The sequence below is a fragment of the Acipenser ruthenus genome, chromosome 2 (assembly GCF_902713425.1).
Source record: "Acipenser ruthenus chromosome 2, fAciRut3.2 maternal haplotype, whole genome shotgun sequence".
In the NCBI taxonomy this organism is placed as follows: Eukaryota; Metazoa; Chordata; class Actinopteri; order Acipenseriformes; family Acipenseridae; genus Acipenser; species Acipenser ruthenus.
Window position 1 is genome coordinate 28,316,477 of NC_081190.1, and position 15,392 is coordinate 28,331,868.

The 15,392-nt window shown below is 43.9% G+C and overlaps 1 protein-coding gene across 2 annotated transcripts in view; it reads left to right on the forward strand.

The window, feature by feature from the left end:
- The window catches only part of LOC117419279 (17-beta-hydroxysteroid dehydrogenase type 3-like), a 404,515-nt gene that overhangs the window by 276,302 nt on the left and 112,821 nt on the right, over positions 1 to 15,392 (forward strand). The gene's annotated exons all lie outside the window — the stretch shown is intronic.

The window sequence follows — 15,392 nt, forward strand, 5'->3', positions numbered from 1 at the left end:
CCCCTTGGACTTTTCCACATTTTATTGTGTTACAAATGGAATCAAAATGGATTTAATTAGGAGTTTTTGCTACTGATCAACACAAAAAGTGAAAAGTGAAAAATAAAATCTACAAATTGTTCTAAATTAATTACAAATATAAAACTGAAAATAATTGATTGCATAAGTATTCACTCCCTTTGCTATGACACACCTAAATAAGCTCTGGTGCAACCAATTGTCTTTAGAAGTCACATAATTAGTTGAATGGTGTCCACCTGTGTGCAATTAAGGTGTTTCACATGATTTCAGGTTAAATACACCTGTCTCTGGGAGGTCCCACAGTTGGTTAGTACATTTCCTAACAAAAACTACATCATGAAGATGAAGGAACATTCAAAGCAAATCCGGAATAAGGTTCTTCAAAAGCACCAATCGGGTAGGATATAAGAACATTTCCAAGGCATTGAATATCCCCCGGAGCACAGTAAAGTCCATTATTAAGAAATGGAGAGAATATGGCACAACTGTGAATCTGTCTAGAAAAGGCTGTCCTCAAAAACTGAGTATCCGGGCGAGAAGGGCACTAGCCAGGGAGGCCACCAAGAGGCCTATGGCAACTCTAAAGGAGTTACAGTCTTCCACGGCTGAGCTGGGAGACACTGTGCATACGGCAACAATAGCCCGGGTGCTTTACAAAACTGGCCTTTATGGGAGAGTGGCAAAAAGAAAGCCATTGTTGAAAAAAACTTGCATCAAATCTCGGCTAGAGTTTGCCAGAAGGCATGTGGGAGACTCTGAGACCAAGTGGAAGAAGATTCTATGGTGTGATGAGACCAAAATAGAGCTTTTTGGCCACAACGCTAAGCGCTATGTTTGGCGCAAGCCTAACACCGCACATCATCCTGAGAACACCATCCCTACCGTGAAGCATGGTGGTGGCAGCATCATGCTATGGGGATGCTTCTCTGCGTCAGGGCCTGGAAAGCTCGTGAAGATGCAAAAATTGCAGTGTCCAGATGTGCAAAGCTGGTAGAGACTTATACAAATAGACTCGTGGCTGTAATTGCTGCCAAAGGTGCCTCTACCAAATATTGACTCAAGGGGGTGAATACTTATGCAATCAATTATTTTCTGTTTTGTACTTGTAATTAATTTAGAACAATTTGTAGATTTTATTTTTCACTTTGACATTATGGACTTTTTTGTGTTGTTCAGTGGCAAAAACTCATAATTAAATCCATTATGCAGCTGATGCATAGTTCACTCACCCTAGTCTCTGTAAGTCCAGAAGTTACATAAATATTAAGTATTATTTAATCCATCAATACTTCAACATTTGTAAAAGATCTTCACTCCAAATCTCACTTTATAGGCTTTACAGTACACCAAACTGCTATATCATTCTCTTGCTGTTTTGTGAGGTTTTTGAAATTGAGAGGAGCCCTAAGCTAAACTGCTATATAACATCCTGCAACATGCTTGTGGTTCAGTGTTGAGCTCTGAAGATGAGGTCACTGCTGCTTGTCTGCCTGCTTGTGGTCACACTGACTGTGGCTATTCCTGCCCCTATGTAGAGGGGTCTGAAACAGACAAAACAATGAAGGTTGGTAGAAATAGATAAAATTGTATTCTTAAAACTATGTATTTATTTGCATTACTTATTATTTAAACTGAACAAAATTAACTCTAATGAAACTCGTATTTCTAACTTGAGACATAGTATCCATTGAAAGTTAATTTCTGCAAATATATGGTAGTTCCATTCAAGGTGAAACAACTTCTAACGTAAGAAAGAAAAACATTTTACTCACTTGCAGGCAATATTCCCATATTCTAGATATTTATCTTCTAGGGTAAAACCACAAGAAACTAATCCAGGTAGACCAGAATTTTAACTGAAGTCCTTATCAACCTTGCCTATATGTTGCTGCAGGTCTTCAAAGGATGTTGGGTAATGATTACTGTGAAAAACGTTTTCTCATTTCACAGGAAGAGCAATTCCATTCTACCCAGTGTAGGGACTGTGAGCATGTGTTAATGCCATTCATGCAATCTTATTAGGTGTGGCTGAAACACTGAAATAATAAGGAACTTGCAGCACTCTCCTCTCCCAGATCACCAAAGATGTTTTACTTTCTTTTTTTTGTGTGTGCTGAAAGTCAATTTCAATTTCTTATGTATATTATACTGTATCTGGATAATCATTTAAACAAATCTTGTTATATCATGATATTTTAATATATTTTATATAAATGTTGTATTAGGCTGTGTGGTCCAGTGGTTAAAGAACAGGGCTTGTAACCAGGTTCCCGGTTCAAATCCCACCTCAGCCACTGACTCATTGTGTGATCCTGAGCAAGTCACTTAACCTCCTTGTGCTCTGTCTTTTGGGTGAGACGTAATTGTAAGTGACTCTGCAGCTGATGCATAGTTCACACACCCTAGTCTCTGTAAGTCGCCTTGGATAAAGGCGTCTGCTAAAATAAACAAATAATAATACTATTCTTTTCTTACCCAAGTGTGAACTATTTAAATAATATCCCTGATACCGATATAGTAAATGGAAGTGCACAACAAGTAAGGTTTATGAAATGATGTGGTTAACCCCACCCACTTTAAATGGTTTGGTTAGCCCCACCCACTTTAAATTATTTGGTTAACCGACTCATGGCTTCCTTTTTTTTTTGATGTTAGGAGTTAGAATGGTATTTATCGTTTCAACGGTGTCAGTAGTGCTCAACAGAAAATAATGCATACAGAAAAATATTGTATACTGGCCATGGGCTTTGGTTTTGCCCAGCGCCGTAACTAAGCATTTAGCTACCGGGGTATGCAAATATATATATATATATATATATATATATATATATATATATATATATATATATATATATATATATATATATATAATTTTTTTTTTTTTTTTGGATGTTAGGAGTTAGGATGGTATTTACTCGCGCATAGTTTTAAATGTTATTTCCGAATCTCTCCTTTAACATGTCTGAAGGGGACACTGTATTACTTAAAACGTGAATTAACGTATTAAAACGTGTTAACAATGAGTTACCTTGGGATTACACACCAGGTTCAGACGCATTGATTGGACTAATGTATCCGCAGGCGACCTAAGACTCGCCGTTTCAACGGTGTCAGTAGTGCTCAACAGAAAATAATGCATACAGAAAAATATTGTATACTGGCCAAAGGCTTTGGTTTTGCCCAGCGCCGTAACTAAGTATTTAGCTACCGGGTATTGGCGACTCATTGCTTGAAAAACTGGTGGGGCACAGAACCCCCATCCCCCCCCCCCCCGAAAAAAAAAAAAAAACGTGCTCAAACCCGATGCCCGATTTTAACCATTTTTATGTAAACATTAAGCTAGCTTTCTAACATTACCAGATATTTCATCACAAACAGTTCTACGCCAGATTGTCACAATCAAGAGAGCTGCAAACAACACTTTACAGGCAAAAGTCTCTTATCGACAGACAGCTACATCTGAACTAACCTGAGCGTTTGAAATGGAAGGATCGTCACACTCTTGTGCTGTTCGTAACATTCTGAACTACAGAAGAGTCAGGTTCGGTTTCTGTTGATGTCTCTGGCGTTGGAGGTTTAGCTTTTTTTTGTAGAAAAACTCCAAACGTAGCTTTCTTTTTGCCATTTTAACAGGGCTCAAATTCACTCCGTTTTAGCACATATTTTCGCTGACTGAAAAAGTGAAAGTCTCACACGAGAACAAATATAACGGTGAAGGGTCTTAGACACTCTTTGTTATGTTATTATGTTTTGAAAGTTTGAAATAAACTGCGCATTTTTAAATAATAAACCCTGGCAACAGTGGCGTAGCCAGGATTTTTTTTCGGGAGAGGGTGGCAATGGTAACTTTTTTAAGGTGAATAGTCACAGTGGTGAAATTGGCAACCTGATTTCTTATTAGTGCATTGACGTTTTATTTTCGAAAAATAAAGAACTTTTTTTTTTTTTAACAGAAGATCCAATAACCAAATACACTGTTGTGCAAAATAGTTAAAAAGAGAGATTCAGTTCAGAACACTTCCGTTTAAAAACTAAAAAGGAAATACGAAGCAAAGGACTTGAACTTTTAACATGCGCATCAGATTTCAATTTCACATTATGATAATAAGTAACTATATATAATTTCATTCGTACTTATGGTTGTTCATTTCACATTTGGTGTTCAAAGCAAAGCAAACCATTTTATTTAATTTCACAAATCCTGACTAATGTAATTACTCTTTGACTGACGCAGGACTGCCGATGGTACCTAATCTTCTGGAGGTTTGGGAGAGGAGGGACTTGTGTACACAGTTGCATTAACTACATTGTATAACTACAGCGCCTTTAAACACAAAAACATGTACAAACAGCTGATCCAACAAAAAACTTGGGTTGATTGACAGCAAATCCAACCACTCATTTTTTTTGGTATCACACTGCACTGACATTCGCTAGTTGAGCTGACGGACACGCTGTAGCCTAAACAAATAATCAGAATGAAAACAAGTAGGTAACCGAACTCAGGAATTGAAACAGTTTTGCCGGTTTTCTCTCAGCAGCGTCCAGAACTGTTTTCATTCTGATTTATTTCTTTAGTTATTCAATTAATAACAGGTTGTACATTTACCACCACTCCATCTCCAAGACCTGGATGGACTTGGTTACCGTCCCTTGATGAAGCTGGCTGCACAATCCGTGAAAAATAATAATCTTATTAGAAGGCTGGCTGCTGGAGAGGTCAGCTGGCAATAAGATATGTCATGAGGCGAGTGCATTCTATGTAAATACATAGGCTACTCATTACATAGTAGATGTCCTCTACCACATCTATATGTGTAGTAGCTAGGCTACATAGCATATACAGTAATGTTAGCCTATATGTTTCATGCATCTGTGTTTGGGGTTGAGCAAGTACAGCTTGCTTATGTATTCTCATTGGTTGATAGCAACGCGGTAAATAAAAAAGTTCTTTCCGTGAGCGAAAAGAAAAATCAGCGCCGCCCATGCCACGTCCACCCCGCTATAATGGGAAGCGAAAAATATAACAATATTGCAATTTTTTACACATGTTTCAGTGTGAACGATCCTAACACAGTGGCTAAGTCACTGCCTATATATATATATTGTAGCGAGCACAGGGATTAACGGAGACACGCACACAATAGCTCTTTTAGGTAATGCAGTTTATTAAGCAGCTAACAGCAAGTCAGCGCCCTCTATGAACACACACACACAGCCCTTCCCCACACCAGAGCACTACTCTGCCTCTCAGGGTGACATTCACATATATATCAAACAACACCGGAAGGGTAATAACAATTACAGGGAAATGCATAGAACAGTATGCAAACTTTTACAGTAACAACAAACTAACACAACAACAATAATTCAGTTTCTCCCCTACCATAGTTCGTACTCCCAGCATCCACGGCTGCACATTAACCAAATGTAGGGGACTGGCTCCGGGCACAGCGCCCTATTCGACGACAGGTGGCAACGGCGAGTCAGTCCAGCCGTGCCCGTTACACAGCCCCCATCTTAGGGCCGAACGTCCCGCTGGCCCAACACTTAATGTCTCACAAAGTCAGAGAGTCCCGGGGGTGGTCGACGGATACGCTGGCCGCGCTGGAGCACAGGTGCAGTGGGCTGGGAGTCAGCTGGAGCCGGAATGCTCCTACCTGGGCCACCAGCTGGTGAACTATTCGGTGGTTGCAAGGGGGAAGCGCTTTCCCTGTCCTGGGAGCTGGCCTCCGGGCTGGCTACAGGGACAACCGAGTTTGTTCCGGGGCGGTAGGGGGCCAAGCGGTCTTGGTGGAGCACAACCGCCCGGCTACGGGTCCGCAGCCGCACTCGATAAGTCACCTCGGAGAGCCTCTCCAGAACAACACAGGGGCCCTCCCAGTTACTGGCCAGCTTGGGGCAGAGTCCCTTTCTTCGCCGAGGGCAGTGAACCCAGACCTGCTGCCCAGCTTGAAATCCCCGGCCCTTGCAGTGAGTATCGTATGCCCGTTTCTGACGCTGGCCAGCTGAGGTGAGGTGCTTCCGAGCGTAAGCATGGGCAGTGTCCAATCGGTCCTGTAGCTGCTGGAGGTATTCCGGGCCGGTAGGTTCCGGAGTGTGGAGCTGAGGTGGCCGGCCAAACACAAGGTCCACTGGGGTGCGGAGCTCTCTCCCAAACATAAGAGCCGCTGGTGTGCACCCTGTAGATTCATGCACTGCAGTCCGGTAGGCCATTAGGACCAAGGGCAAGCATTGATCCCAGTCACGCTGGTGCTGGGAGGTCCACATGGTCAGCTGGGTGGCAAGGGTGCGGTTAAACCGCTCCACCAATCCATCGCTCTGTGGGTGTAGTGGGGTCGTCCTAGTTTTCTTAATACCTAGCCGCCTGCACACCTCACCAAACACCTGCGCTTCAAAGTTACGCCCCTGGTCACTGTGTAGCTCCTCGGGAACCCCAAACCGGCAGAACATGCCTTCCAGCAGTGCCTCCGCGCAGGTAGTCACGCTCTGATCGGGGACTGCGTACGCCTCGGGCCATTTAGTAAAGTAATCCATGGCCACCAGGACGTACCGGTTGCCCCCCTCCGTCCGTGGAAACGGCCCTAAGATGTCCACACTGACGCGCTCTAATGGTGCCCCCACCTGGTACTGCTGGAGCGGGGCATGAGAGCGGTCCAAGGGGCCCTTCCGGGCGGTGCACTGGTCACAGCGTCGCACATAAGTCTCCACATCACGTCGGCACCGTCCCCAGTAGAACCGCTCCCGAAGCCGACCCAAGGTCTTGGCAACGCCGAAGTGTCCAGTGGCTGGTCCGCCATGCACGGCTCGCAGGACGGTCTCTCGGAGAGCTTGAGGATCCACCACTTGTAGCCGCTTGCGCCCTGTCGCAGGGTCTGTCCAGAAACGGTACAGCACACTTTCCCGGAGGCTCAAACATTCCCATTGCGCCAACAGCACTTTTACCTCCGGGGAGAGGGCTGACACCGCACGTCTGGCTGGGCGCTGACCCGCCGATAACCAGCGGATCAGCGGTGCCAGCTCAGCGTCCAGACCCTGCTGACGCTGGATCTCCCCCGCTGGCAACTCAAGGGGGGTCTCCACAGCTACAGTGGCAGCACTTACTCGCTCCTCCATCCGATGGCAGTGCTTACAGTCCTCAGAGAAGCAGGGGCGACGGGACAGGGCATCTGCATTATTGTGTAGGCATACCCTTGCAGTGTCTCTATCCAGCGAGCCACCTGTCCTTCGGGCTCGCGGAAGTTGAGCAGCCACCGCAGGGAGGCGTGATCCGTGCGCAGCTTGAATCTTCACCCATAGAGATAGGGACGAAAGTGGTGCACGGCCCGTACTACAGCCAACAGTTCCCGGCGAGTCACACAATAGTTCCGCTCTGTTTTACTAAGAGCTTGGCTGTAGTACGCGACCACTTGTTCTCCGTCCGAGCCTTCCTGGGCTAGCACTGCTCCGATCCCCACATCGCTCGCGTCCGTGTCCAGGATGAACGGTTTTTGGGGGTCAGGGAACGCCAAGACTGGGGCCTTCACAAGGGCCTCTCGCAATTCCCCAAAGGCAGCTGCGCAGTCGGTGTCCCAGCTGAACCAGCCCCCTTTCTCAGTCAGGCGGTGCAGGGGCCTGGCGATCTGAGCAAAGTCCTTCACAAAGCGGTGGTAATAAGACACCAGGCCCAGAAAGCTACACACCTCTGTCACAGTCCTGGGGACCGGCCAGTCCTTTACAGCAGTCACTTTAGCAGGGTCTGTGGCAATGCCGTCTGCCCCGACAACATGTCCGAGGAAGTGTGTTTCTCTTCTCAGCAGGTTGCACTTCCCAGGGTGGAGTTTTAAGCCAGCTCCACGGATGCGCTCGAACACAGTCCGCAAGTTCTGCAGTGCCGCCGAAAAGGTGGTGGCGTGCACCAGTAAGTCATCCAGGTATACAACACAATGGGTCCGTGGAACTCCGGTGAGCACCCGCTCCATCAGGCGCTCGAACGTTGCTGGGGCATTGCACAGTCCAAAGGGCATCACTGAAAACTGCCACAGACCCTGGCCAATGGAGAATGCAGTTTTCTGTCATGCCTCAGGGGCCAGCTCAACCTGCCAGTATCCGCTGCGCAGGTCGAGGGAGCTGAACCAGCGGGAGCCTGTGATGTAGTCCAGAGCTTCATTGATTCTGGGGAGGGGGTACGAGTCCTTGTGTGTCACTGCATTCAGTTTGCGATAATCCACACAGAACCGCAGTGACCCGTCTTTTTTTTTACTAGCAGGGCTGGCGCGGCCCAGGGGCTAGCCGATGGTTCAATTACCCCGGCAGTGGCCATTTCCAGAATCATGCCCTCGGCCGCTTCCCGCTTTGCCAAGGGTAGCCGCCGTGGCCGCTCCCGGATCGGAGCCGCGTCTCCTGTGTTAATGCTGTGCTGAACTAATCCAGTCCGCCCACAGTCCTCTATGTTTGCAGCAAAAATGTCCAAGTACCCCCTTAATAGTTCCCATAACTGGTCCCGCTGGCCCTGAGATAGACCCTCCTTACTCCTCTGCCACAGCGCTTTCACCGCATCAGTTATCCTGCAGTCCTGTGTTCCACCGGTTGTGGTTGCAGGGGGCGGTGAAAGTTCTGCAGGAGAGGGGGCGGAGACAGTTGAAGCCCTTGCAAACTCCGTCGCCGATGTCCTGTCCTCTGCTTCTGGGAGAGGCCGGGTCCTGCCCCCATGCGTCCGACGAACCTCCCTCATCTGGCTATGCCGCACGGTGGTTCTGGTGCGGCGTTGCTCCCCTTCCTTCTCCCGACCCGGAATCAGGCGCAGTTGGCTCTGGCCAAGGCACAAGGTTCCCTCAGCCAAGTCGATGGTAGCTCCTACTTTGTTCAGGAGGTCCAGGCCCAGAATGCAGCGATCCTGTATCTCCGCCAGCCAGAATTCGTGTTGGATCGTGCAGTCTCCGAGCTGGATCTCCAGATGCCGTCGTCCCAGCATGGACGCGACCTGGCCGGTGACAGTGCGGAGGCGAACCGTGGTGGGCGTCCAGCCTTCCAGCCATCCGTCACTTTCTCTGGGGAGGACCCCGGGCTGCAGGATGGAGATGGTGGAGCCTGTGTCGACCAAGGCCTTGCACTGCACCCCATTTAAGAGGCAGGGTGCATGCAGACTGTTGCCCCGGCCAACACGGCCCACCATTGCCACGCGTCGTTCTCTTTGTCTCTATGGGTGGGGGAAGGAAGGTGAAGGAGCTGCGGTCCCCCGTTTACGCCGCTCCTTTTTCGTTTCCCGCCCATGACGTCTCTTCTTCAGATGGTACTGGGTGACGGCGGCGGCGGCATTGTGCATGCAGGTGACCCGGGCTTCCGCAGTTCCAGCAGCGCCTTACAGGAGTGGTCTGCCTGACAGCGGCGGTATCCTCGTCTCCATCGCTATCTTCCTTTCCTCTGACCGTGCAGACTTTGGGGATCCGGACTCTCTCGCCCTCCTCGAGCACGGCCTCAATCCTTAGGGCATGGGTTAAAGCCTGCTCTAGGGAGGTTGGGGCAACGAGCCGAACCTGTTGTCAGAGCGCGGTGGGCTTCAAGCCACGGATGAACGCCTCCATCGCCAGGTCTTCTTGTACAGCCGGTGGTAAACCAGGATACCCCCTCCGTGCCAAGTATTTAGTGTCTGGGGCCAGTATCCCGAGTTTCTCGACACTGACTCTCTCTATATATATATATATATATTATTGTTATTTTTTTTTCTTTTTTTTTTTTTTGGATCTTAGGAGTTAGGATGGTATTTACTCGCGCATAGTTTTGTATGTTATTTCCGAATTTCTCCTTTAACATGTCTGAAGGGGACACTGTATTACTTAAAACGTGAATTAACATATTAAAACGTGTTAAAAGTGAGCAGTTACCTTGGGATTACACACCAGGTTCAGACGCATTGATTGGACTAATGTATCCGCAGGCGACCTAAGACTCACCGTTTCAACGCTGTCAGTAGTGCTCAACAGAAAATAATGCATATAGAAAAATATTGTATACTGGCCATGGGCTTTGGTTTTGCCCAGCGCCATAACTAAGCATTTAGCTACCGGGGCATGCAAATATATATATATATATATATATATATATATATATATATATATATATATATATATATATATATATATATAAATTGCATGGATATCCGGAATGAAGCAACCGGAGGTGGATGGAAAGACTCAATATTGCAGCTACAGCATACAAACATTCTAAAAGTTATAAACAAATTAGGTTTATTTTTTCTTCCAATACCTCTCAGTTAATTATTATTATTTGTTTTGTTAATTCAATACAATCTAGGTAGCTATATATATCATTGTTATTTTTTTTTTCTTTTTTTTTTTTTTTTGGATGTTAGGAGTTAAGATGGTATTTACTCGCGCATAGTTTTGTATGTTATTTCTGAATTTCTCCTTTAACATGTCTGAAGGGGACACTGTATTACTTAAAACGTGAATTAACGTATTAAAACGTGTTAACTGTGAGCAGTTACCTTGGGATTACACACCAGGTTCAGGCGCATTGATTGGACTAATGTATCTGCAGGCGACCTAAAACTGTCCTATATATAAATTGCATGGACAGATGCCTTGACCAGTCTGCACCCAGCTACCTCCAGACCCTCATCTCTCCCTACACCCCCACTCGACCTCTCCGCTCCGCCTGCACTAGAAGACTAGCTCTACCACCGCTACGCTCCCCTGCCTCCAAAGCCCGCTCCTTCTCCACCCTTGCTCCGCAGTGGTGGAATGACCTTCCTACAGATGTCAGGACTGCCCAGTCCCTGACCACATTCCGGCGCCTCCTTAAGACTCACCTCTTCAAAGAGCACCTGTAGAACTCCTCTGTTTGTATCCTGGGACACTATCACCCTTCATGTAAATGTGCTTTATTTTGCTCTTATCAGCCCCTATTTTACTGCATTTAATCCTGTACTTCTGAATACTGTAATCTGCCAAGTTTTTAACCTGTAGTACTTTGTATTTACTCACATCCTGATGTAACTATCACTATTTAATCATATCCTGATGTAACTATCACTATTACCTGCTGTATTATTGAATTGTGGTTTGTCAAACTTGTACTTTACTTGAACAAAAGTTATTGTATTGCTTGCTCTTATTGTATTACTTGTATTGTAACGCTTGAAATGTTTTTGCTTACGATTGTAAGTCGCCCTGGATAAGGGCGTCTGCTAAAAAATAAATAATAATAATAATAATGGACCTCCGGAATGAAGCAACCGGAGGTGGATGGAAAGACTCAATATTGCAGCTACCGGGGAATGCAAGACTCCATATCGTAGATACCGGGCATGCAATTATATGTATATATATATATATATATATATATATATATATATATATATATATATATATATATATATATATATATATTATTGTTATTTATTATTATTTTTTTTTTCGATGTTAGGAGTTAGGATGGTATTTACTCGTGCATAGTTTTGTATGTTATTTCCGAATTTCTCCTTAAACATGTCTGAAGGGGACACTGTATTACTTAAAATGTGTATTAACGTATTAAAACGTGTTAACTGTGAGCAGTTACCTTGGGATTACACACCAGGTTCAGACGCATTGAATGGACTAATGTATCCGCAGGCGACCTAAGACTCACCGTTTCAACGGTGTCAGTAGTGCTCAACAGAAAATAATGCATACAGAAAAATATTGTATAGTGGCCATGGGCTTTGGTTTTGCCCAGCGCCATAACTAAGCATTTAGGAGTGAGACTTGACATGCCTGCCAATGAGACTGCTAAATTCTGATTTTGTTTTTGCTTTTCTTGACAGAGAGCCAAGACTTATATTTACTCTAGCTGTTTTACTAAAGCAACAGGTCCCATCACCTTGACTTGTGTTCGAGAGACGATCCCGGATAACACATCTGACCTAACTAAACAGCACATCATTAAAAATCAACCTTAAAAAGGGTAAAATCCTTTTTGTTTATATCTCACACATTTCTTGTAAGTCCTGTAATGTCCCTTATTTATGTAGGCAGCTTCAAGTGAAATTGTAATACCTTTTGAGATGTTTGTAATCATTCCGAGTGGCTCATGTTCCAATTACTCAATAACTATGTGCTAAGGTGCTTTGACCTGAGTTCAGAAGCTGCTCTTCTGTTCTATTTACCAGCTACAGTACAGACTACTTTGCTTTTCATAGTGTGTTCAATTGTTAAAGTTCCTGATTGCACCACTAAATAAACCTGGTTTCAGTGGGTCTTAACACAGTGCTCAATTGTCTATTTGGGACCCCATTGCACTGTCATCAGAATCGCTTCAGTGAATATGTTAATGATGGGGCAGGCGCTCTATAACAGGGCAAGATGAGGCAAGTCTTCAGAATACCATTTCATTGTAGTATTTTTTTACATTTTCCCTCCATTTATGCGCCACAGAATCTGGGGCAAACTCCTTTTGCGTTTGCACTGTGATCAGAATACAGCCCTAAGAGTTTTAGTTTATAGACAGTAACAGTTTAAGATGTTTCTGTTAATAAAAGGTTTTTAAAACATACTTTTCATGTATTTTCCTATAAAATAGGTAGGAAATGAAAAAATGATTTAAATGAATGTTTTTTGTTTTTAAATCAAGTGATTTAATTCTTGATTTAAATCAGTGACTTCAATCGACTTGATTTAAATCAGCCAACCCTGCAGTCAACACTCACATATCCAACCCTATAAAAATTTGACTTCAGTGACAGTTAAACGAGTGTGACACATATCTGATTATTTTATTTTGGCCCGTTCCAACCCTTGTCAGTTTTTTCAGGAAACACAAAAAAGATACAATGTCAAAAATACATAGCTGAAAGGACTGTGTTTTAAAATACGTAGGCTTCCATTTAGATGTACTGTAGTTGGTTTTGTTGGAACAGTACTATATTTTCAATAGAAGTATTTTAATTCAGAATGATATGATTCTGAAAATATCACTTGCCAAAAGAGATGACTGTGGACACGTGAACTGTAATACAGTACATACTTTGAAATCTGGTACGTATTGCAGCAGTACGTAAATTTCCCCATTAACGGCCCAACAGCAAAATGATATCAAAATGTTACCCATCAGGGCCGTTTCTAGCCTTTTGGGGGCCCTAAGCAGGATTTGATTTGGGGGCCTCCCTTCACTGTAGCCCACTCCACTTAAGCCTACTGTCTTGTAAATGTTTGTATGAGCACACATATGTACGAGCAAACATACAATGAACAAATAAAGATGTAAAGAATAAAGAGGGACCTGTTAGCAGCAACATCATCTTTTATTAACAAAAGGCAGTGAAAACAAAGTCTGGAATAGGGTTGCCACCTTTGAGATATGAAAATACTGGACGCCCCATCCCCTCCTATTGTCTTCTTCTTCATTTGTCTCTGCCATTGTGACTAACGTTACAGTATGCTACTTAATAGTTTTCATTCAAAAGGCTGATGAATGATGCATGATTTCATGATGGCCCTGGGCATGACTCACTCACTAACAAAATCTGTAAATTATTTGAAAACTGATCACTGTGATTATTTATGAAAATCAATTTAAAAGAAAATATATTTATTTATTTATTTATTGCTAGGGGGCCCCTAGCGGCAGGGGGCCCTAAGCAGTCGCTTATGTCGCTTATACCTAGAAATGGCACTGTTACCCATGCACAGAACTGCGTAAAAGGCAAAAAGCAATGCAATTTAGCAAAAGATTAAAAAAAACCACCAGTTTCCACAATTATAACAGTATCCAAAGTCAGTATTTAAAATTGCAGAACATAGTGCTCGATAAGGCCCTAATGTCACAGTTCACTTGCAAATGAAAATGCACAAAAGCAACTAAAGATCACAGATTTAAAAAGAAATATAAAAATGCATCACAGTATCTAAAACTGTTTAATGACTTTTACATTAGCGTAGCTTCTCGTTCACTTTGTTTTTGCTGCATTTTCGTCATGTGAAATTGGAGGAAGTGCTGTGTAACTGCACAATAAAGACAGACTGATTTGGCATGGGAGAAAAAAAGTGGGTTGTGACAGATAACAAGTTCATTGTAACACTGAAGAGATGGGCTATGTATCAGAAAACTGGAGACGGAGTCGGAAATCATGTGTGACGGGTAAGTGCATTCATTTGTGACATTATTTACATACAGTATATATATAAAATGGGGATTGATTGTATTCTTAATGCAGGGCGGTAAAACGCGACTAACCTGTATCTGGGTAACGGATAACCGAATGCTGACTGTATGTAGTTGGTGCTTTGGTTGGCAACAATGCATGTCTATATTGTCCCAATGGAGGATGATTATAGAGCATAATTTCTCAACAGCTGGTTGTTTTTGCTAATAGCGAGTTATAAATAAAAAGTAACTTGGAGCAGTGCATAGTTACAAGTATGGGGGCATTACTTTATTAATGCACGGCCTATTTTAAAGTGGGTGGGGCTAACCAAATCATTAAAAGTGGGTGGAGTTAACAAAATAATTTAAAGAGGTGGGGCTAACCAAATCATTTAAATGGGGCGGGGTCAGTGGCGACGCATAGGGGGGGCACGCCTGGTCACGTGCCCCCCCAGATTTCTGCCAGGCAGTGGCTTAGCCACTGTGTTAGGATCGTTCACACTGAAACATGTGTAAGAAATTCCAATATTGTTATATTTTTCGCTTCCCATTATAGCGGGGCGGACGTGGCATGGGCGGCGCTGATTTTTCTTTTCGCTCACGGAAAGAACTTTTTATTTACCGCGTTGCTATCAACCAATGAGAATATATAAGCAAGCTGTACTTGCTCAACCCCAAACACAGATGCATGAAACATATAGGCTATGATTACTGTATATGCTATGTAGCCTAGCTACTACACATATAGATGTGGTAGAGGACATCTACTATGTAATGAGTAGCCTATGTATTTACATAGAATGCACTCGCCTCATGACATATCTTATTGCCAGCTGACCTCTCCAGCAGCCAGCCTACTAATAAGATTATCATTTTTCACGGATTGTGCAGCCAGCTTCATCAAGGGACGGTAACCAAGTCCATCCAGGTCTTGGAGATGGAGTGGTGGTAAATGTACAACCTGTTATTAATTGAATAACTAAAGAAATAAATCAGAATGAAAACAGTTCTGGACGCTGCTGAGAGAAAACCGGCAAAACTGTTTCAATTCCTGAGTTCGGTTACCTACTTGTTTTCATTCTGATTATTTGTTTAGGCTACAACGTGTCCGTCAGCGAATGTCAGTGCAGTGTGATACCAAAAAAAAATGAGTGGTTGGATTTGCTGTCAATCAACCCAAGTTTTTTGTTGGATCAGCTGTTTGTACATTTTTTTTGTGTTTAAAGGCGCTGTAGTTATACAATGTA